The sequence below is a fragment of the Suricata suricatta genome, chromosome 11, assembly GCF_006229205.1.
Source record: "Suricata suricatta isolate VVHF042 chromosome 11, meerkat_22Aug2017_6uvM2_HiC, whole genome shotgun sequence".
Classification (NCBI taxonomy): domain Eukaryota; kingdom Metazoa; phylum Chordata; class Mammalia; order Carnivora; family Herpestidae; genus Suricata; species Suricata suricatta.
In genome coordinates, this window is record NC_043710.1 from 22,856,752 (window position 1) to 22,881,525 (window position 24,774).

The 24,774-nt window shown below is 35.7% G+C and overlaps 1 long non-coding RNA gene across 1 annotated transcript in view; it reads right to left on the minus strand.

Annotated features, from left to right (window-relative positions):
- Nucleotides 1-19,998, minus strand: part of LOC115272142 — a 228,181-nt gene extending 208,183 nt beyond the window's left edge. The window contains exon 1 of the long non-coding RNA XR_003900269.1: nt 19,948-19,998. This is a non-coding gene — a long non-coding RNA (uncharacterized LOC115272142). The remainder of the gene's footprint in view (nt 1-19,947) is intronic.
- Nucleotides 19,999-24,774: the final 4,776 nt, after the last annotated feature.

A 24,774-nucleotide genomic window follows, 5' to 3' on the forward strand; every position in this document is an offset into this window, starting at 1 on the left:
GTTAGACAATAAGAAATTCTAAAGATTATCTCATATATTACTATATTAGAAAATTTATATGAATTTGCATTTGATTATGATAAAATCAGTTCCTATACTACTGATAGGAATAACCGACTTCTCCCCAAAAGGACATGGCAAGTGGCTAAAAACTCTGAAGAAAAATGAAAAAAAAAAAAGGACATAAAGGGTGATTTCTTTTTGGTGAGAACAGAATAAAAATTCAGATGATACAACCACAATGAGTAACTACTTGTGTGATGTACTGTTTCTATTATCCCCGAATTAGTAAATGAAAAGTCCTTGATACATATTCACTCAGAGCTATACTAATGTGAATGGAGGAAGCAAGGCACTGAAAGGAGAGTATGGGCTCAAAGTCAGAGGATCTGAAGTCTAATTTTAGTTCAACTACTTAAACATTATGTGGTACTGACTCAGCATTTGAAGCTTATCTGTAAAACAGTAATACTATGCTTTTGTAATATTGCAGGTTTATGTGAGATTGGATGGGCATTTGTATAGTTATAAAGGTAGTCTGCTAAATGTTAAATAATGAAGATACCAGACTGCAACACAAAAGCATATGAAAATATAAAGCTCTTCTGTAAAGTTAAGTATATTGAGAAATCCTATAAAAATGTAATGATGCTGCATAAATCTCTTTCAGTTCTCAATAGAATTTAAAAAGTGAAAGCATAAAATAACTTATAAATATAAAAGTGTGTTAATAAATGAAAAGCAAAAATATGCAATTTGTGACATCAATAAATTAAGGAAGATGGGAGCAGGTAGTAGAATTTTTGTATGAGAAAGAAGTTAAGCTGTTAAGATAGTTGAAGATAGATTGTTATACCTATAAGAGGTTTTATATAATTTCCATGGTAACCACAAAGAAAATTCCCATTGAACATGCACAGAAGAAAATGAGAAGAGTATGTCAGTGCAAAAATAAGAAAAATCAAAGAGAAACAAAGAAAGGTAGCAAGAATAGGAGAAAAGGGACAAACTAGATGATATATAGAAAACAAATAAAATGGCAATGTAATTCCTTCTCTATTAGTAATTACCTAAAATGTCAATAAATTGAGTCCCTCCCCTGCCCCCCCCATAAGAAGAAAGAGAGGCAGGAGAGATTAACCAACTAGAGCCAACTATATGCTCAATTATGAAGAAATAACAAATCTAAACAGACCTTTAACTAGTAAGGACACTGAGATGGTCACCAACAACTTCCCAACAACAAAAGCCTAGGACCAGATGGCTTCTCTAGATAATTCTACCAAATATTAAGAGAATTAACATCAATTCTTTTCAAACACCTCCAAAAATTGAAGAGCTAGGAAACTTCAAATCCATTTTATAGACTGGCATTATATGGACACCAAAATCAGACTAAGATGCATAAATAAATATACATATATATAAACTATATCCCTAAAAATGATGTCAAAATACTCAACATAGTATAGTTGTAGTGATAGTAAACTAAATTCAATAACATGTTAAAATACTTATACACCAAGATCAACTGAAATTTATTCTAGGGATGCAAGAAATCATTCACCATGTAAAAATCAAATCAATGTAACACATGACATTAACAGAATGAAGGAGGAAAGCACACAAGCACATAATCATTTCAATTCATTCTAAAAACCATTGGACAAAACTCAATACTATTTCATGACAAAAACTCTCAACAAATTGGGAATAGAAAGTACTTACCTCAATATAATAAAGACCACATATAGAAAGTTGACAGGTTGCATCATATTCAATGGTATAAAACTAAAAATTGTCCCTATAATACCAAGGACAAGTCAAAGATGTCTTCTCTCACCATTTTTATTCAATATAGTATTTAAAATTCTGGCCATGGAAAATGGTCAAGAAAAGGAATTCAAATAAAGAAAGACATCCAAATTAAAATGGAAAGGGTAAAAATAATCCTGTTTGCAAATGATGTAATCTCATATCTAAAAAAGCCTCAAGATTATACACACACACACACACACACACACACACACACACAATTATTAGAACTAATCAATTCTGCAAATTTGCAGGATACAAAGTTGGATCAGTTCTAGTACATGAAAATTCAACTATCTTAAAAGGAAATGAAGGAAACCATTTCCTGGAAGAGCTGGGTGTTTCCAGCAGTTGAACATCCAACTCTTGATTTCGGTTTGGGTCATAATCCTGGGGTTGTGGGACCAAGGCCCACACTGGGCTCTGTACCTGAGTGTGGAGCCTGCTTGGGATGTCTCTCTCTCCACCTCTCTGCCCTTTCCCCATTTGTGCTCTCTTTCAAAAAAAAAAAAAAAAGAAATGAAAAGAGAGAAAAGAACATAATCTCCTTTAAAATAGCATCATAAATAATAAAATACTTAAAATTAACCTAGGAGGCAAGGCTTGTACTCCAAAAATCACAAAACATTGCTGCAAGTGATTAAGATACAAATGAATGAAAAGATATTTCATAGTCATGAACTGTAAATATGTTAAAGTTAAATATTCATACCACCTGAAGTACTACACAATTTCAATATAATCTCTATTAAATTTCAATGGCATTTTTTACCAGAATTGAAAAAGCATCTTAAAATATATATGAAACTTCAAAAGATCTTAAATAGCCAATACAACTTTAAGAAAAATGCGGGGCCCTTGGGCAGCTCAGTTGGTTCAGTGACCAACTTCAATCAGGTCATGATCTCCTGGCTCATGAGTTTGAGCCCCACAATGGGCTCTGTGCTGACAGCTCTGAGCCTGGAGCCTGCTTTGGATCCTGTGTCTTCCCCTCTCTCTGCCCCTCGCATGCTTATTCTCTGTCTCTCCCTGTCTCTCAATAATTAATAATTGTTAAAAAACTTAAGAAAAAACAAGAAAAAACAAGATGGAGGCCTCACACTTTGTATTTTCAAAACATATTACAAATTTACAGTAGTCAAAACAGGATGGTACTCACTTAAGATTGAGTTTCTACTCAATAGAACACAATGCAAATTGCAGAAATTAACCCTCACATACAGGTCAAATGATTTTCCACATAGGTGCCTGGCTACCTGCTGGGAACGGGATAGTCTCTTTAATAAGTAATGCTGATAAACTCGATATGTATATGCAAAGGAGTGAAGCTGGACTCTTACCTTATACCGTCTAGAACAATTAACTCAAAACGGATTAAAAATGGGCTCCTGGGTGGCTCAGTCAGTTAAGCCTTCAACTCTCAATTTCCACTCAGGTCATGATCTCATGGTTAGGAAGTTTAAATTCCACATTGGTCTCTGCCCTGACAGCACAGAATCTTCTTCAGATTCTCCATCTCCCTCTTTCTCTGCCCCTGCCCCCTCTCTCAAAAATAAATATTTTAATAAAACAAAAGCAATAGGGATAAAGACATTTTTAGTTCAGACATCATTGTGAGCCAATGAAAATGACCCTTTTGGACCAATGATTTTAGTAGTTTCTAAATAAATATTTTCAGGTAATGTTAGATTAAAAGAAGATAGTTTCTAAAGTACTGGCTTTCTTTGTTTGGTCTTGATCTTACAAATTAAAAAAGCTTCCTCTGTGTCATTTTTCAAAACACATCACTTTTCCTTTTTTTTTTTAATTTTTTATGATTTTATTTTATTTTGAAAGAGAGAGACAGAGAGTGAGTGGGGGGAGAATCAGAGAGAGAGGGAGACACAGAATGTGAAGCAGGCTCCAGGCTCTGGGCTGTCAGCACAGAGCCCAACGTGGGGCTAGAACCCACAAACCATGAGATCATGGCCTGAGCCGAAGTTGGACGCTTAACTGACTGAGCCACCCAGGCGCTCCAAAACACATCACTTTTCTATGATACTTGGGGATCACAAAACTCCAGAGCATTTCAAACTTCCAGAGTATACAACAGGCTATGATACACTTGAAGTATTTCAAAATGAGACTTTGATGTCATCAAAAAATAACAACAAAAAAGGAAAAACACACATTTATCTTAATTGAACTCAAATTTCTGATCTATAATTTTAACTAAATGATATCAAACTAGACTTTAAAGGAAGTGAAACCTTCTGCCTCATAGATGATCTTGACATAAAATGAAAGCCCCAAACTAGATATTTATAATGGAAGCACCAATAAATCATTAGCAGATCTTCATTCACCAGCAATACATCTGTCTTCTGTGATTATCAACCTTCTACGTTGCAGTAGGTAATCAAATCACTCAAGTACTTGAGACTTAAATGTCTTGTAGAAGGAATGCAAAAGTTCAGATTCTTCATAAACAGAATACAAATGCACCTCTCTAGCCTGTGAAGCAAAAACTCAGGAAGGAGATAGATACCTATTGAAAAATGAAGCTTCAAAGGGATACAGTTTCAAAGGGTTACCTCCTGGAGGAAATGTTTTTGAAATAACTTAGGTGGTTGTATTCCATTGGGTCATCCAAGAGCAATTATAAGTGGCCAGAATTCCAGAGTAAGATATAACCCTGTACTAACTAGAGGGCTATTTTTAATAATGTTTTATTTTCCATAATTTCAAGTATAATTCCTTTGGTGATAACATGTACAAGTATTTCTCCAAATCAAATTTCAAAGTTGAAGATTTCTTAAAGTATTAAATTAACCTTGAAAAACAAGCTAAATCCCAATACAACCCAATATAACTTTACTTAGTAAAACAAAATATGAATGCCAAAAGGTTACAAAGTAAAAAATTTTCTACTCCCACTTTCTCTTACCTGTAAATAATTTTGTGTTTATATCCAGCTATCTCTGCAAATATATATATCATCTATATCTACATATATAATCAAAACACACATTGAATTGTATATTTTCTGCAATTTAAAGTTTTTAAATTTAAAATATATGTGTTTGAGATATTTCTATGGTAGCCCAAATTTCTATACTACCACTAATAGTTTAATCTCAGTCTTCATAAATGCTAATATTTCATGATACTGATACCCAATATGTTATTTAACCACTCACTTATTGACTAAAGTCTACATGATTTTAACACACACATTACGAACACTGCTACTGTGAGCGCCTTCAGTGGAATCTTTGTTCACACATGTAAGCACTTCTATAATATATATTTTTATTTTTATTTTTTTCTTCAATGTTTTATTTATTTTTGATACAGAGAGAGACAGGCATGAGAGGGGGAGGGGCAGAGAGAGAAGGAGACACAGAACCGGAAGCAGGCTCCAGGCTCTGAGCTAGCTGTCAGCACAGAGCCTGACGCGGGGCTCGAACCCACGAACGTGAGATCTGACCTGAGCCGAAGTCGGAGGCTTAACCGACTGAGCCTTAACCGACTGAGCCTTAACCGACTGAGCCACCCAGGCGCCCCTACATTTTTAAAGATACAGTTCTAAAACAAACTTTGTGCACTTTAAGTTTTGATAGATATTTCTGAGTGTCGTCAAGAAAGCTATCACAATTTACAATTTGTCTATCATTTCTAGCATGATTTTATTACCAGGCCCAAAGTTTCACAAACAATACCAAATGAGAACTAAAATCAAAGCTTGCGCTTTGTTCATTCAAACCTTGGCTAATGGCCTTTTCTGTCTTTATAAAGATGAGTAAGGTGAAATTTTAACTGGTTAGTATGGAATTAAATCAAAAATTTCTCATTGGAGAAAGAGGTTTTGTTAACAACTTTTGTGATTCTTCACAGAGGCAGAGAATCTGAGACAGAAAGCAAAGCCGCCGTTACGCTTACAATATCACTTTGTTTATCAAACACTAAAATTGGAACTGGATTATATTTAAGAAACAAATTACAGTATTTCCTCATGTAAAATTTGTACACAATGTTATATTACCGATGCCTGAGTGGTTTCAATTGATATCATCTTTTAGATTAAGTGAGGTTTATGTTTGGGATCTACCATTTTGCTCACTTACACAAAATCATATTTATCATTCATTTTCTAAGCCATGTGAAAAGACTTTAAGCTAACTAGTTAAATCACCATCTACTTCAAACTTTGTATATGATTTTTTTAATGTTTATTTATTTTTGAAAAAGAGAGAGACAGAGTGTGAGCGGGGGAGGGGCAGAGAGAGAGGGAGACACAGAATCTGAAGCAGGCTCCAGGCTCTGAGCTGGCAGCACAGAGCCTGATGCGGTTCTTGAACTCATGAATCCGGAGATCATGACCCAAGCTGAAGTCAGATGCTTAACCAACTGAGCCACCCAGGCACCCCGTGATTTTGCTTAGAAACTGGTATTACCATACAAGCACTATAATGGAATCCAGGAGAACTGCATTTTGATTTTGGTTATGTAATCATGAACCACAACTCCTAAACGAGTCACTAAAGTGTTCTGGACATCAGTTACTTATCTAAAATAATTGATTGGATCAGGTGCACCGCTAGGTCCTTCCAGCCCCAATAAGATTCCAAAAAGAGAAGATTTTTCCTTTATCTTTATCCAACAATAAACACTTCAAAACAGCTGTACATCAAAACTTGTAAAACTCAATAAATGACTATCAGAAACCATTTGCCCTTCTTTAAAAAAAGCCTTGCTATGATAGTTAAGAACATCTGAACTCTTGAGTCTACAGTCTTTGGAGTCCCTGAGAACTAGTTTTAGTTCCCTGCTATGTCACTTAGTAGTATTCCTATTAAACTAGTTAATTAGCACTTGGCTCCCATCTGAAAAATCACAGCAATAATGATAGCACTTGTCTAATAAAGGTGCTGGGAGTTTTGAATGAATGTGATAATGAAACTCAACATTCAATGCGTACCAGATGCTCATTAAATGGTATTACAGTTGCTGTTATGATTTATCTGTGAGACACAAGAAAGGTGTTAGTCTTTATCATTCCCTGTAATAACTCAGTATATTTTGCCAAATAATAAGAACATTAATACTCTTGGATGCCCCTCTTCCCTTCAGCAAAGCAAGGTATTTAATGGACAAATCACATTTGCAGCCCCAGATTTCCAATCTAAAGAGCTTTTCTCAGAAAGAACAAGATGAAAACAAACAAGCAAACAAACAAAAAACCACCATGGCAAATTTAGGACAGATTATCTAGAAGGGAAGGTTATACTAAACAAAATTCTAAAGAACAATATTTCTAACTCATACCTTTCCAGTGAACTTAAAATTTCCCCCAAGTCAAGAAAGGCAACTTTAATAAGTAGGCTGTTGGAGCCTTACTCCAGAATTAGTGACATTGCTTCAAGGATTGCTTACTCAAAAGTGCCAGAAGCTGTAAAAAATAAGTGATCATAAACATTAATGAAATTTGTAATGAAAACTTGAAGTTGTGGCCAAGTGCAACTTTGTGATATAACTTGAAAATATTAAGTTTACTTTTTAAGTGGTAAAATTTTAGTATTAGAAGGAATTTAGAAACAATTGCAGTTTCAGTGCAAGTTTTCTGTCAGTATCCGAAAATCCAGCTAGTAGCTTGAGTTCAATTCTGTTTCCTTCTTATTTCTCATCAGGACTATAATCTCACAGTGTAGATGAGAGTCTGTTCCTGAGACTCTCTGTGAAGGGAGTTTCTTCTCTTAAAATTTCTACTGAAATTTCTAATAGTGATATGTATCAAAGCTTCTTAAATCTCCTCAAAATTTTGGGGAAAAAAAGGCCAAATTAAGGTTTATTTAGGAAATTAGGGGACATTTATAAGACACAATCAAGATGAAATAAAAAATGTAATTTTCCATTAAGACTTTTTAAATGGATGAATAGGGTAAATATGTTTTTTAATATTTTACCTGAAACTTTGCTAATATCTATTTTGTATCCTGGACTCAGGGATGTTATTAAAAAGACTTACCAACTTCTTTATCTTAATCTATCACATTACTCCCAACTGTACTGAGACAAGCATTCATTGTTTGGAGTATAAATAGTAGATAATTTGGGAAGGAACATTTAAGACCATGTAAAAAGAGTCTGAAAAATATTTACAAAATTCGATTCATAGAATTATATTCAGAAATTCTTGTGAGTAAAATAAAATTAATAATTCCCCTTTAAAATTATTAATATAGGGATGCCTGGGTGGCTCAGTCGATTAAGAGTCCAGCTTCGGCTCAGGTCATGATCTCAGTATTCGTGGGTTCGAGTCTCCCCTCGGGCTCTGTGCTGACAGCTCAGAGCCTGGAGCCTGATTCACATTCTGTATCTCCCTCTCTCTCTGACCCTCCCCTATTCCCACTGTCTCTCTCCGTTCCTCAAAAATAAATAAAAGAACATAAAAAATTTCAATTATTAATATATTCACCTTTTCATTTATTTATAATAAAAAAGACCTAAATGATCTAAACACCAATTTATCAAAATGTCTATAAAAACATATACATTATAAAATCTTCATCCACACAATGGACTGTTGTGAATTATTATAAATTCACTATCTAGTATAAAAAGGGCTGAATTACACATAATAAGAAATTAAGTAAAAAAGATATACAAACTACATGATTTCTCCTATATCAAAAAAGGAAATTGATGTTCAATGTCCCCATTATTCCTTTTCTTTCCTGTGACATCTTATTACAGGTAATTTTTCTTAAATTAATGAAATACTTTGTATTTTGAGTTTTATACATACAATCTCTAAAGTTAGAACACTTTTCTGAGGGTTTATAAAAATAAAAATCTCTTAAAGCAAAACAAAACTTTAAAATTTCGAGCTGTATAGCCTAGAACAGATTTCACCTTTATCAATAGTCCAACTTAAACAAAGCAATGTCTTCCACAGTCTAGTTATCAGATAGGAGTCTGGTTTAAAATTTCCATTTGATCAGTGCCCATGAACACGTGTAGGCCTATCTGTAAAACTTGGAGCCAAATGCTGGAATAAAGTTTGCCTGAATACCAATGTCTAAATATTTAAGTATTATATACATTAAGCAAATAGACTTCCTAACAACATGGTAAGTTAGGGTTCAAAATCTGAATCCTTGGATTCTGGGGTGTGAAGCTGGAATTCAACAGTACAGGGAGAGGTGGCACCAGGCCTTTCTGGGGGCAACAAAAGCATTACCACCTTTTCCTCCCCCCACCCCACACCTAGAAATGTTTCCAATGGGCCATTTTATGGACTTAGAGTTCTTCCCCATGTGTAGTGCAGTCTGCCCTCCCAAGGAGGGCCTCAGACTTGGAAGCATATATGAAGCTATGTGGCAGAAAATCCAGACCTGAAGGATCAGAGCCCAGACTAACTGGACATGCACAAGGTGGACATGCACCCTGAGTTTCCATAGCTCTGTGGCTCTCTGGACTGCTTGTGTGTGACAGAAAGCAACCAAACACCAACCAAAGGAGGGCTAAAAATCCCTGAAAGGGGAAGAGCTCATCCTATAGGTGCTACTAAGTCGGTCATCCATCCATCCATCTATCCATCTATCCTTCCTAATGCAAGAAAATGTATCCAGAGGTTAGACAAATTTCCTAATTGGCAGACACTGTAACACTTCTAAGTCACAATTTAACATTAATAGCCATATAATAAATTCTGTAAAGTACAAGCATCAAACCATTTTTGATTGTTTATTACTCATGATGCTTTAAAAAAGCTGATTTACAGGGCACCTGGGTGGCTCAGTTGGTTAAGCATGGGACTTTGGCTCAGGTCATGATCTCATGGCCTGTGAGTTTGAGCCCCATGTAGGGCTCTGTGCTGACAGCCCAGAGCCTGGAATCTGCTTTGGATTCTGTTTTCCTCTCTCTGTGCCCCTTCCCTGCTCATGCTCTGTCTTTCTCTCAAAAATAAATAAATGTTAATTTTTTTTTTAAAGCTGACTTACTTATAGATAGTGAGGGGGTTAACATGAAAAATATTTTAAATGAAATTTGAGTGGAAATTATAATTCTCTTTGATGACTAATCAATTCATTTTTATCTTAGAAAAAATAAGTGATTCTAGTATGCATGAGCCAGAAAAATGGTCTAGCAGGTCTTATCCAAAAATATGATTTAGGGTAGAATGGTCATTCTGTAACCAACAGTCATTTTATTTGTTTATATTTAAATTTCCCAGTGGACTCACTTATAAAACAGCTTTGCTGAAGTTTGTTGTAAAGAACCAGAATAACAAAAATTTTACATTTATCCCAAGGAACTATAAGAACAAGGGCACAGGAGAAATATAAAAAAGGAAGGCAGCCTGATATATATGTTTATTGGAAATATATTTTTATGCTCATGTATGCTAAGACAAGTCTAGCACCTTTGGATTATGAGTCTCTAATCAGTTAATGGGATATATGTGTATCATCTGATAAGGTAGTCTGATAAGCTTTATTCTTAATACATGGACTGAGACAAAGTAAAACCAGCAAAAACATTTCTGGTCTGACTATAGTGAACTCATAATTGGTCAAGGGGTTTTCTATTTGTCCTTATATTTCACTGTGATTGGCTGTGGAAAATGGAGTTTTCTGAGGGTTTGTAGCCCACCAAAATTCTCATTCTGCATGCTTCATATTCCAGTCAAGATTTTTATGTGCAAGAAACAGGAAACGAACAGTCTTAAGAATAAAAGGAATTTAATATCAACATCTCATTTAATCTAACAGAGTCTTAGATGATTTACTTGGGAAACGAGCAGGAACTAAACTAGTTCTAATGCAGATTCAAGGGTTAGGAAATAGAATGATAGCTTTTCTAAACACTGTGGCCAGGATGCCCCGTGAAAGACATCTCCGAATACCCAGTCATTAGAGAAATCAAGTCCTCTATTTTTGTAATATGAGCTCCATAACAAAGTCTAAGATAGACTCATTTAGGTATTTGGGGGTGACTGGCTGGCACTGTCACTATCAACTTTTGATCCCAGGGTCATGAGTTCAAACCCCATGTTGGGCATGCAGCTTATTAAAAATAAAAACAAAACAAAACAAAACAAGAGGACAACAAAAACTCATTTAGGTATCTGAATGTTGACCATGTGCTGCCAGGAGGCAGACAATGAGAAAATCTTTTTCTTTCATGTCCTGAGGAAGGAATGATATCACTATGTCCCCTCAGTATCACATTTAATAGTGTGTCCTCCACTTAAGAAGGGCAGTTAAATGTTGGATGGCTCCAAATCATAAATTTTGTTACTTGTTTGCTCTCATGACTCATTTAGGTCTAACTATGCCATATATACTTCCCTTTTCCTTCTTCAAGCCCAGATTTATGGGGTCAGTTTCCTGCAAAACATCTCCAGCTAGTTTGTCATTTATCTGACAATGATCTGAGGTACTACTATGTCCTAGGAGCTGACACTTCATTCTTAACATCTTCAAAGAACTTCTCATCTTTTACCTTCTTGGTATTTATTTCCTATATATTTTTTCGTTGTCAAGTTCACACCGTCCATTTGAGATTTATTCTAGAGTTTTCCCCCTCCTCCTCTAGCCTGTTACCAATCATTCTAAATTTACCTCCTTAGTATTTTAGGAGCACACACCATGTTTTTTATTACTGCCACTTTTACTGCCTATTCCCCACTTGTATAACGGTAGGACAACTCATATTTTGTCCAAATGAATTGAGCTTTTTAAAAAAATGTTAATGTTTACTTACTTTTGAGGGAAAGAGAGAGAGAGAGTCAGACCATGAGCAGGGGAGGGGCAGAGAGAGAAGGAGATAGAATCTGAAGGAGACTCCAAAACTCACAGACCACGAGATCCTGACCTGAGCCTGAGTCAGACGCCCAACAGACTGAACCACTCAGGCGCCCCTGAATTGAGCTTTTAATTTCTGTATTTGTGATCATTTCCTATGAATAAACCTAATAGAAAAATGAGTCAAGAAAACAAATGCCACATTATGTTTCAATGAATTAAAATTTAGTCTAAAAGTGAAATCTATTGAATAATTGAAACCTACCAAACATCCCAAATTCTATTTTGTGTCCATTTCTTTTCTATTTCCATTTATTTTCTTAGTCCACAAAATCACTCATTTCATCACATAAATCTTAATGTTAATGTGATGTATATGCTTTATGTTAAGGAGAATTATACTTTCAAAATTATTATATACATTTTTGCCTCTATCACCAGACACTATGAGTGAAGAGGTAGGTCAGATTCTATACTTAGGATATGGAGCAAAGTAACAGAACTTAAAATTGTTTTTGAATGAAGAGAACAACAGAATTCTGGCCCATGGCTCATTGCCTTAAATCAAGCCAGGATAACCTGCCCTTAGATATTATTTTCAGCTATGTATCAGTTTAACTATGAACTATGTCTCTGTGATAAGGGGAAATCTGAGCTTTGGGGCTTTCTGTAATTTTATACATTTCATCTAGTTTTCTATTCCATATTATCTTCTTAGAAGTATTCTTCACTTTCAACAGCACAGGCATAGCTATTAAATGAGTCACCTTCATGACCCCAACTTTTAAACCATAGATATTAGATTTTCCAGTTAAAGGCCTTGGTTTGGTTGGGAAAATGCTCCGACTATCCCAGGAGAGACTCAGCATCTGTCCTTCTTCACAACACAGAACATACACAGCCCTAAAATCATGCTGTATTTTATTTAAACCTGTGTTTATTCACATAGAAGACATTTTACTGGAATTATTGGGGAAATCTCCAGTCTCTTAGTGTATAAAATATATGAAGGAGATGAAATGTAACATTATGTGTTTAACAGACCTATTATGAGGAAATGAACAAAAAATCTACTTCCTGACTATATAAATGACAATACACTTTAGCTCTAGCCGACCGCACAGATCCTGTCTATTAAATGTTAAGTCTCCACATCCTAAAAGATATATCTGTCTATCACAGGATAAAGCTACACTAATCCCCCCTGTAGGATTGGAAATGAAATTGAAAGGGTGCTCTGGGGGAATTTGCCCTATTGGTTTAGAGCATAGATTTCATAAAGCCCTTTTGCTGCCAAGTAGGATTGATTATTTTTCAAATGTAAAAGATAGGATAGACATAAAATTATTCTTCCCCTTTCTGTACCACAAGAATCTATGGTATTTATAAGATGATATTTTTCAATGTCTAAAAAGTCTAGTGTTCATATAAATTGTAGATCATTTGTCTTATGAGTAAGAGCTTCAAACATTTTTTCTAAACATGTTGATGGCAGTTTTAGAAGTTCTAGAGAGTTACTTAGGGACAATTTATGGCAAACTATATTTTTTATGTGTTTAATTCTTTCAGTGACAAAAACAAATACTTTAAAGGCATCTTATGAAGGATTTAGAATTAGGCTATATTGTAAGAGACAAGTAGGGATCTATTTGTGTAATTTTTCTGAAATTTTACATTCTGACTTGATAAAGGCAAATTAAACGATTTTAATATATTGAAACTCTTGCTATTTGTTCTGTTTTCTACTCTTGATGGTAACATTCACCATAAACTTTGAGCTATGATTGTCATGGTTAATTTTACTTCAGATAGACCTATTACAATTTGTTCCTTTAAACTTAGAAGCATGTTTAAGGTACAAATAACTTATTTCTTACGTGGTTTTTTTTTTCTTCTTTTCATTCATATTACTCCATTTCTTTGAATAAGATAAAACTTAGTTTCTTAAAATGTACCCTAGGTGGGGCACCTAGGTGGTTAAGTGTCCATCTCAATTTCAGCCTATGTCATGATCTCACAATTAATAGGATCGAGCCCCAGTCCTCCACGAGGCTCTGTACTAACAGCAGCCCAGTGAGGAGTCCACTTGAGATGCCTTTTCTCCTTTCTCTCTATCCTTTTCCCCCTGTGCTTTCTGTCTCTCTCAGAATTAATAAACCTTAAAAAAAGAAAAATGTACCCTACTTATATATAGCAAAGATCAGTGACCATAACGATGTTTGTTTTTCATTCCAATCCCTACATTTAAGTAGTTCTAAGTGGCTTTCATACATTTTTATCCTCTAACTATCTCAACGTTTTGATTATCAAATGTACTTCTTGGGATAAGGAAACACCTATTAATGGCATTCAAAAAAACATTTCATGTATATCATTTGGAGTTTACACAATGGGGGAATATATATAAACAGATTTTAAAACTGGATTAAGTGTGATTTTGCCCTCGCTACAGCCAGCTGGGTTGCGGCTATTAAAAGACACTCTCACACGTTAATGAAAGGGGACATCCTATTGGGCTAGAAATTAGTTAACTGATGTAAAATTAAAAGCAATTAGCTCTAGCATTTTTGACCCTCTAAAAATCAACAGCTGTTGGTTAATAGAAATAGTGTAGTTGAAAAACATTTCAAATGCCATAAATAAAAATGCTATAAGGTTCCATGGGTAGAGATATGTTAAAGGAAATTTGAATATGGAATTAGATCAATAGGAAAAAAGCTAAATGTTGGCCAATCCCTGGCCTTATGGTACTGACTTGTGTCAACATAGTAATTTGCCACTACCATTGACTGGCTGTAGCTGCTAAGACAGTTGGTCTAGGTTTGAAGTCACTGATACCAGAGAAAGGATTCAGACCGAGTTAAATGTTGAGAAAAGAGGAGGTAAGAAGTCCATAGATCTTTTGACTTTTTATTTTTCTATTGATGATCTAGACAACATCTCTGTCCTTTGTATCAACTATATCTAAAATTGCTTTTCCAGCATTTAATTACCATAAAGGATTACCATCTCAAACCAACTGTCTTAATTTCTTGTATTAAGAATATTATGAGGCACCTAGTGGCTCAGTTGGCTAAGTATGTGACTCTTGATTTCAGCTTAGGTCATGATCTCACAGTTTGTGAGTTTGAGTCCTGCATTGGGCTCTGTGAGAACAGTGTAGAGTCTGTTTAGGATTCTTTCTCTCCCACCTGCCCCTCTGCCCCTTCCACATGCATGTGCATACTCTCTCTCCTTCTCTCAAAATAAATAAACAAAATTTTAAAAAATATTGGGGCTCAGCCCAACTCTTAATTTTGGCTCAGGTCAGGATCTCATGGTTTTGTGAGTTCAAGCCCCATGTTAGGCTCTGCACTAACCTTGCAGAGCCTGTTGGGATTCTCTCTCCTATTCTCTCTCTCTCTCTCTCTCTCAAAATAAATAAACAAAAAATATATATGTAAATTAAAATTAAAACAAATAAAAATTAAAAGAATACTAATAGGTAAGTTATATAACACATTTATATATATGGATATATACGGCATATGGATATATAGATAGATAAATGGATACATATATATGGATAGTTTTATATATATACATATATATATACATATATATATGTATATATATAAGATTAGGGGTTAGAAAGATGGGATGTGGGAGTGATACTGTTCAGAGCCATATTTTAGATAAATTGAGAAACCTGAATTTTAATATGTTCATGGTAATTAACCATAAGGTGGTCACTAACAAAGACATATGCCCTAAAACACATTTCTCAAAATGAAAAGCAAACTCATCCTTCAGCAACATAGGCTTTTTTACATAATCCTATAAAGTGTAGTCTGTATTCATGATATTCTGAAAAATGCTAAATGATACTGATCTTTGTATAACACAGGAAAGAGGTGGTTGTGACAGTATTCATATTTTTAAGAATATTATTAAGTAGTTTAGTAATTTAATACTAAATTTATATAATAATTGATTTGTGGATACATATGTCCTCCTAAAAATAAGCAGTGATAGAAGTGTGGCTGCAGTCATATTTAACAATTGACTGGATCAACAACCAGCACATTATTAAATTTTTTTTTCACTGAAGGTAAGATATTAAATCTTCAAAGAGGTTCCTAAACATAAAGAATTGACAGAATCATTGTAAAAATCTGGAAAAATTAAAAATAAATTATGTATATGACTACTATTTTAGAATCCAAGTTCCAAATTGACATTGAAGTTGATTTAAAGAGTGTGAGAGTGAGGACAAAAAAGTAATATGCATGAAATCTGCCAGAAAGAATATTTAAAGCTTATGAAGAAAATTTTGATAGAGACAAAGTTAGGTTCCTCAGAGTGACTTCTTTCAAATAAGAAGCATTTTTAATAGAAACTTATCACCAATTTTGAAAAAAAAATTTTTTTTACCCTCCTTCATACCTTTCATCTCTATTTTTCTCTTGGAACACTTAGTATACACTATTCCCTCTTCTTCACATTTTATTATTCTCTTACATTTTATTTACTGAGCTAAACAATGCCATATATCCCCAAGCCTGCTTGTATATGGTAAATGGTAAGCAAGTTTCTTACAGAAATTTCCTTATGAATTCTCCTAATTTCAAGCTAATAGAACACATAGGTCATAAAATAAATATGGTTCATTATCCATTTCTATGCAATTATGTTCTTTGTGAATAGAGGAACCCCCTTTTTTAAAAAGTTTCCTATTCTATTTAATCTAACTATATTCTCTATTAGAAATGGAACCATATAAAAATCCTAAATGATTTTGGGTTCCAAATTTATTGCTTCAATCCTGAAAGCTCAGACTAGGCTTCTAAACTCCATTGTTTACAGTAATACTAAGGCCACTAGACTTTAATTAAATGAACTTGCCAAAAACTCTGTCTTCTATAATACTTTAAATCACAAGATTTTTCTGATGTCAGATTCATGTCAATGTTCATAACCTCTCATATGCAGTTAAGGAGGAAGACATTAATGCTAATAATTTTAATTTTAACTTGTTGACTCTTAGTATTTCTTCAGTGAAACTTAAGTGTATTTAGATCTCAGAGATCACGTGTAGAAGTCTTTTCAGGGAACCTTTAAGGAGAAATGGGAATTTTGGGATGGTCCAAGCGGATTAGTCTGCTCACAGTGTGCTATCCGAACAGTGTTTATCTGGAAGGAGCGACCTGTGCTTAGGCTGACAGATCTTCTCATTATGAATGCCTCTGATTATGCTTATGCAGAATGATCGGTGAGCATTCCTGATTCATCAGAGCATCTAAAATCTCATGTTGGTTTGGCCCACTCTGCGGCCTTTGGCCACCCATGTAGTTTTTCACTTATCCTTAATAAGAGAGGGTCTCATCAAATAATGATTTGGGTCTTTTTTTTTTTTTTCAGCAAAATTTTGGAATTTAATTTTAAAATTGTCTATTTCTTTGATTAGAAAATGCCATGTAAATAAAATAATATCTGAAAAGCAATGCAAATATTAGAACAATGGACTGTATAGTACAAATATTTCTCGCTCATACACACACACACACACACACACACACACACACACACACACACACACTATCCTGAATTCAGGCCCAGGAAAATCAAACACAGACAAAATGAGAAAATATTTCTATATGCCAAGATCCATTCTGAGCTCTATACATACTTGAGAATTATTGAATATAAGTCTATTAGAATGTAATCTCTGTGAAGAATACTTACTATTCTGATCACTGTGGAAACCTCATTACACAGAAAGTATTTATGAAAGCACTTGATAAATATTTACTTAATGAATAACAGTGAGCATTTAAGTCTCCTATAATGTGACTGGAATGGTTTTGATTATTTAAATCATACATAACTGTGATAAATACTACAAGTATGATACACATCTCAATTCAAACTCATAGTTGAATGTACTACATTTTCATCTCCATGTTATGCCCTAGGAAAATGAGGTGTAGGAAGGAAGATCAACTTTCACAAGGTACAGGGGCACCTGGGTGGCTCAGTCCGCTAAGCGTCTGACACAGCTCAGGTCATGATCTCACAGTTTGTGGGTTCAAGCCCCTTGTCTAGCTCTATACTGAGAGCTCAGAGCCTGGAGCCTGTTTTCAGATTCTGTGTCTCCCTCTCTCTCTGACCCTTCCCTGCTCATGCTGTCTCTGTCTCTCTCAAAAATAAATTTAAAAAAAAATTTTAAAAATCTTTCACAAGGTACAATGATCTGAAATTTAAAAAGGATAACTACCTCTATAAGTTTATTTATACTTTCCTGTGTCTTCTTAAGGGCAATTACATTTTAGGACAATCACACTTAGGTACTCCTTTTCTTGGAGAAAAGCATAGAGGTTTTGAAGGCATAGTAATATATGAAGAGGTTCATAGAAAAATATGAAAATAATTTTAAATGCTCATAGACATTTACCTTATTAAAAGGAGATCCTGTAGGGTGTGAGATCAATGTCACTATTTAGATGAACAGTTGGAAGTTATGGGTAGTAAATTCAGATTTCAATATGAGGAAGCCCTATCTATGAAATCAGAGCTGCCTACAAACTGAAAATAACTGGTTAGTGAGACTAGGGGTTCACTGGAGATACTGAAGCAGTCTGAGGCCTTTAGAGAAAAACTGATCAGCATAAGGGCTGGACCAATTAACACTCCCTTACTGTATTTCTGATGCACACATTCTAGAATTTTAATTCTCTTAACAAATTTAAAAGCTCATCACACACATACAAAACTTGATTTAAGTCGACCTAGATGGCTCCCCAGTTAAGCAACCGACTTGATTTCTTATGGTTTGTGGGATGGAGCCCCTTGTTGGGCTCCATGCTGACAGGGCAGAGCTTGCTTGGGATTCTCTCTCCCTCTCTCTCTGCCCTCCCCTGCTCATGCTCTCTCTCTCCTTCTCTCTGAAAATAAATATACATTTAACAAATCATTCTAATTTAAGGCAAGTGTAGGTAAGTTGATTTTGCCAATAGAACATTTGGAAAAGGCTTTTCTAGTATTTTAATGCTTTTGTGTTAGAACAGAGAAACCAGTGATTATTCTACTCTAATTTGTAGTCTCCGCAGGTTGCTAAAAACATTGCAAGTCTTGAGATTGTGCAGAACTAATCTCTGTGTAGTATTCGCACATCACCAACCAAGTGAAAAGCAGACACTGAAGCTGTATTTCCATTTTTTCTCAGTTTTCCCATGTCCATGTGCCAAGTGTGTGGGAATAATACATGGGTATTACATCTCAAAACATATAGCTAATTGTGAAAATCTTGATGCAACAGAAGCCCTCAAAGTTGTTTTTTCTTTCTTGTAATGCGAGCACCTGACTTATGTTTTGATTATTGAGGGACTCACTTCGAAAGACAGCTCTCTCAAATAAATGCATTGCCGCCATGGCCACGGGAGTAGATGAAGACCCCGACCCAGCAGCATACCCGCACACCCCACTCCTTTGTTTGATTTGGCAGTCTTGGTTGAGTGCCATAACGGATCATTTGCACCACCTGTTTCTTTCCAAACTTTAAATTGCCATTCTTATGTTTCAAATTCACCAATAAAAAAGTGAGTCCACAAAACCCTATGCTCTCATCTTTCACCCCAATAAAATCAGAAAGCCAGGCCGCACTCTTTTTTTCTAGTGGAGACCTTAATGTGTGGACCCAGATAGGTCATGTGCCTTCCAAGGCCAGTGAGAAATTAAACCTTCCATTGTTTGTTTTTCAAAGGTTTCTTTACAGTTACTGCTGAGGGTGTATTGCAATCTCAGGAACCCAAATTTGGTCTAGCCATTCCATTGGTTATTGCCAGCCTGAGTCTGGCACAAAATACTTGACATCACTCGGCATATCGTAAATTAAAATGAATCACAGCTCCATAGGGATCACCACAGTATATGCAGTTAACAACTTCATTTACTGGCTACCTGGTGACTTCAGAATAAATCTGTGTCTAAATAAAAAAAAGCAAACCACTAGAGCTGGCAACTCTCAAGGGCATTTAATTATAGAAATAAGCTATATCATCCGAGGAGATGTTACTGTTTTGGTATCTTCTGATGTATCAATAAGGTACACTAATTCTGGATAATCACATTAAGCTTTTTATTATAGGTAGAATGCCATTTTTATGGTAAAAAATATTTTAGACTTCCAATTTTTGGTTTCACATGTAAGGAGCTTGAAAGTTACCATTCTGTCCTAATAATAAGTAAAAAGTGAAACAGATTGAACAATCAACAACCCTTCTTGGATCCTTTAGAGATGGAAGACACAGACAGAAGGATGCCTTTATATGGAAAAACAGACAGGAAGATTCTTCTGGCTTACCAGAGCAGAGATTCACAAGGAGGAATGATCACAGGACCCAGTGTAAGCGGAGAAAACCTGAAAAATAATTGACAAATTGCTGAAGGTCCACTGTAAACAAGTCTGAGTGTTAAAAACCCCAACGGGACTCATTAATAGGGAAGCCCCCATAACACTTTGAGATTTACCTTCAGTAGCTCTACCAGGTTCTCACAGTAAATACTGAAGAAAAATTCCCCTGTGCTTCCAGCAAGGAGAGGGAGGAAAGAACCCTCTTGAAATATACTAGAACATGCTTTCCTTCTTAACAAGGCTAGTCTTAAAAGGAAACTAATTAACGAGAGTCTAACCTGCTGGAGCCTTATCAGAACTTAATTGTCCTGGGGGGAAGGGAATTAACTCCAGCTGGCCCTAGGCTTCCACTTAGGAGAGGGAAAATGCCCAACTCCAGTCTCATCTAAAGAGAGATGAGGAGGGGCGCCTGGGTGGCTCAGTCGGTTAAGCCTCCGACTTCGGCTCAGGTCAGATCTCACATTCGTGGGTTCGAGCCCCGCGTCAGGCTCTGTGCTGACAGCTCGGAGCCTGGAGCCTGCTTCCGGTTCTGTGTCTCCTTCTCTCTCTGCCCCTCCCCCTCTCATGCTCTGTCTCTGCCTGTATCAAAAAACTAAATAAAACATTAAAAAAAAAAAGAGAGAGATGGGGAAAAGAACTGAGAAATTTATAAAATTCACAGTCCAGAGGCATAGACACACTGAAAGACTGAGACCTAAGCATAGTAGTAAGGCTTCCCCTCCACTCACACCTTACCACCTGATTACTAAAGGCTTATTTAACAACAGTTCCTTTTGCCTAGTACATCATGTCCAGCTCTCAAGAAAAGATTGTAAGTCATATCCAAAAGGCAAACAAAAGGAAAACCCAACAACTGGTAGGGAGACAGCAAGCATCAGTGCCAGATGTACCAGGGATGCTGGCATTATCATATTTGGGATTTAAAACAACTTATGATTGATGCGATAAAGTCTGTAATGGATAAAGTCGACAAATGGCCAATACAAGCAAAGAGATGGAAATGCTAAGGAAGAGCTATTAAGTATTGCTAGAAATGAAAAGCAGTAACAGAAATGAAGAAGGCATTCTTTGAAGGGCATTAGTAGATTGGACACAGCTGAAGAAAGAATCTCTGTATCACAGGATATATCAACAGAATCCTAAACACCTGAAAAGCAAAGAGAACAAAGACCAAAAAAAAAAAAAAAAAGAACAAACTATCCAAGGACTGGGGATAATTATAAAATATACATAATACAACTATCAAAAGAAGAAAGGAAAAGAAGTATTTCAAACAATACTGACTGAGAATTTTGCCAAATTAATGTCAGGCATTCAATAAATCCATGAAGTATAGAGAACACTGAGCAGGATAAGTGGGGGGAAAAAGGCATTTGGTATAGGATTTTCAAGCTACAGAAAATCAAAGATAAAAAAAAAATTCTGGGTACCTGGCTGACCCAGTTGGTTAAGCATCCGACTTCAGCTCAGGTCATGATCTCCTGGGGCGGAGGGGGAAGGGGCTCTGTGCTAACAGTTCAGGGCCTGGAGCCTGCTTCAGATCTTGTGTCTCTTTCTTTCTGCTCCTCCTCTGCTTGCTCTCTGTTTCTTAAAAAATTAATAAATGTTAAAAAAAAAAAAAGAAAAAAAAAGGACAAAAATCCTGAAAGAACTCAAAGGAAAAACACATCTTACCAATAGTGGAATAAAGATAACAATTACATCATATTTCTCCTTGGAAACACAGGCAACAGGAGAGTGGAGTGAAATATTTAAATTATTGAGAGAAAAATGCCTACTAACTCTGCATTCTGTATCCAGAGAAGTTATCCTGTAAGAGTGAAAGAGAAATACAGGTTTTTTTCAGACTAACAAAATTGAGGTAATTTGTTGCTAGTGGACTTGGCTATATGAATAGAAATCATACATATGTTGTCTCAGACCACAACAGAATTAAACTAGAAATCAATAACAAAATGATAACTAAATAATCCCAAAATAGATGGAGACTAAATACACTTCTAAACTTCTATAAACACCTAAATATAATTCAAAATACACCTGAAAAGAAATTTAAAAATATATTTTTAAAAATTTTTAATGATTTTTATTTATTTTTGAGAGACAGAGAGAGACAGCATGAGAAGGGGAGAGTCAGAGAGAGAGGGAGGTACAGATTCTGAAGCAGCCTCCAGGCTCTGAGCTGTCAGCACCAAGCCTGATGTGGGGCTCAAACCCACAAACCATGAGATCATGACCTGAGCCAAAGTCGGGCGCTTAACCAACTGAGCCACCCAGGCCCCCCAAAAATATGTTTAACTAAATGAAAATGAACACACAAGTTGTAGAAATTTATGGGATACAACAGTGCTTAGAGGGAGATTGACTGTACTGAATGCATATATTAGAAAATTGATAATCTAAGAAAAAGAGCAAAATAAGGCCAAAGTAAGCAGTAGGAAAGAAATCAGAATAAGAAAAGAAATTAAAAACTATAAATCAATAGATGAAATCAAAGAAATAAAAGCTACGTCATTGAAAATGACTATAAAATCTATAAGCCCTTTGCTTGACTAATGAGAAGAGAAAAAAGAAAAAAATTACTAATAGCAGATATGAAAGAGGGATATAACTATAGTTACATTAACATTAAAAGAATAGTAAAGAGGGGGAACCTGGGTGGTTCAGTCAGTTAAGCACTTGATTCTTGATTTTAGTTCAAGCCATGGTCTCCTGGGTCATGAGTTTGAGCCCCACATTGGATTCTGTGCTGACAGTGCAGAGCCAGCTTGGGATTCTCTCTCTCTCCTTCTGTTTCTATCTCTCCTATCTCTTTCTCTCAAAATAAATAAGTAAACTTAAAAATAATAATAATAAAGAGAAATAAATTTGATAACCTAGATGAAATGGACAGTTATCTTGAAAGATACAATTTCTTAAACTCAACACAAGAATAAGTCAACAGTGTGAATAAGCGTATATCAATTAAAGAAATTGAACCAACAGTGAATAACCTGATAAACAGAAAGTACCACACTCAGAGGTGTTCACTGATGAATTCTACAAACATTTTAGAAATTAGAAACTAATTCTCTGCTACCTCTTTCAGAGAACAGAAGCAGAGGAAATACTTCCTAATTCATTCTATTAGGCCATTCCCCTAACACTAAACAAGATAAAGACATTACCATAAAACAAAACTATAGATCAATATCTCTCATGAATATAGATGCAAAATAAAACAGCACAAAAAATTAAATGCCATGACTATGTGGGATATATCCCAGATATTCAAGACTGGTTCAATATTCCAAAATTATTGGACAGAATCTATCACATTATCAGGCTACAAGAGCAAAATAAAAAAATATGTGATATATCAATAGATACAGAAAAAAAATTGACAAAATTAACACTCATTCATGAAGAAAACTCTGAGTTAACTAGAAATAGAGGGGAACTTCCACAACTTGATAATATAAACCGAAAAAAAAAGCTATAGCAAACATCATAATAGTTAGAAACGTGAAACTTTTTCACTAAGATCTAGTACAAGTTAAGGATGTCCCCTCTCATCTCTCCTATTTACTATTATATTGAAAATCCTAGCTAACACAGTAAGACAAGTAAAGGAAATAAAAGCTATAAAGATTGGAATGGAAAAAGCAAACACTTTTGTTATGTTTTAGTAGATGACAGTGATGTCTATGTACACAATCTGAAAGAATCAACAAAAATTTCCTGGAACTAATAAATGATTATAGCAATTTCCCAGAATACATGTTGAGTGACATGGGTTTGAACTGCACCAGTACACTTATATGTGAATTTTTTTCATCAAATACAGTACTATAAACGTGTTTTCTCTTCCTTATAATTTTAAAATAAGATTTTCTTTTCTCTAGCTTAATTTATTCTAATATTACACTATAAAACATGTAACATAAAAAATATGCCTGAAGGAGGCAAGATGGCGGAGAAGAAGTGGGCTCTGTAACCTTCATCTGCCCCATCTATCGAACTGAGAAGGACATTTCTCTCATCTACAAGAGTGGAAGGAGAAAATACAGACTCCAGAAAGAAGACAACCTCAAAGATGCCTGAGTGAGTGAGTGCGAAATGGGGAGGTTGGAAAACGGGCCGCTGAGAAGGGCAGGGGAGGTAGGAGCCCCACCACAACACAGGGCAAGCGCGCAGAGACCCTGAGAGACAAAGGGAAGAGAAAGAGAAACTGAACATGCTCATAGTACTGATCTAGAGAGGAGATAAAGAACTTAACCTGGGGCAGAGAAAAAAACTCTCATCTCATATAAAACCTCTGAGCTCGGAGAGAGAAGCCTGTCCCGTATAGCTGGCAAATTCTTCCTTGGGCTCGGCAGCATCAGTGCCAGGATGGCACTGAAAAAACAAAACAGCCCCCCCACCCATGCGATCCCGGCTGGAAGGCAGGCAGCAGCCTGCCGGAGCACACCTCATCTCCGGCAGTGGCAGCGCAAATCCCATGGCTCCCTGAGAAACAGCCCCCTCCCTCTACGAGATCCCAGCTAAGAAGCCAGCCACCAAAGCGAGTACATCTCATCCGTGGTAGCATAAAAATGCATGTGTTGGATTTTGAAGTGAGGCGGACCTGGAAAATACAGCTTGGCTCACCTGTGGCACAAGGAGATCAGACTCATGAGAGTGGCTTGGAGCACTTAGTTCCAGCGGAGCTTGGGGCACTGCCATCCTACTCTCTGCAACCACCAAGGTGGGGCCTCCGAGAGCAGCCCCTGAGACCCACCTACACCAAACTATGCC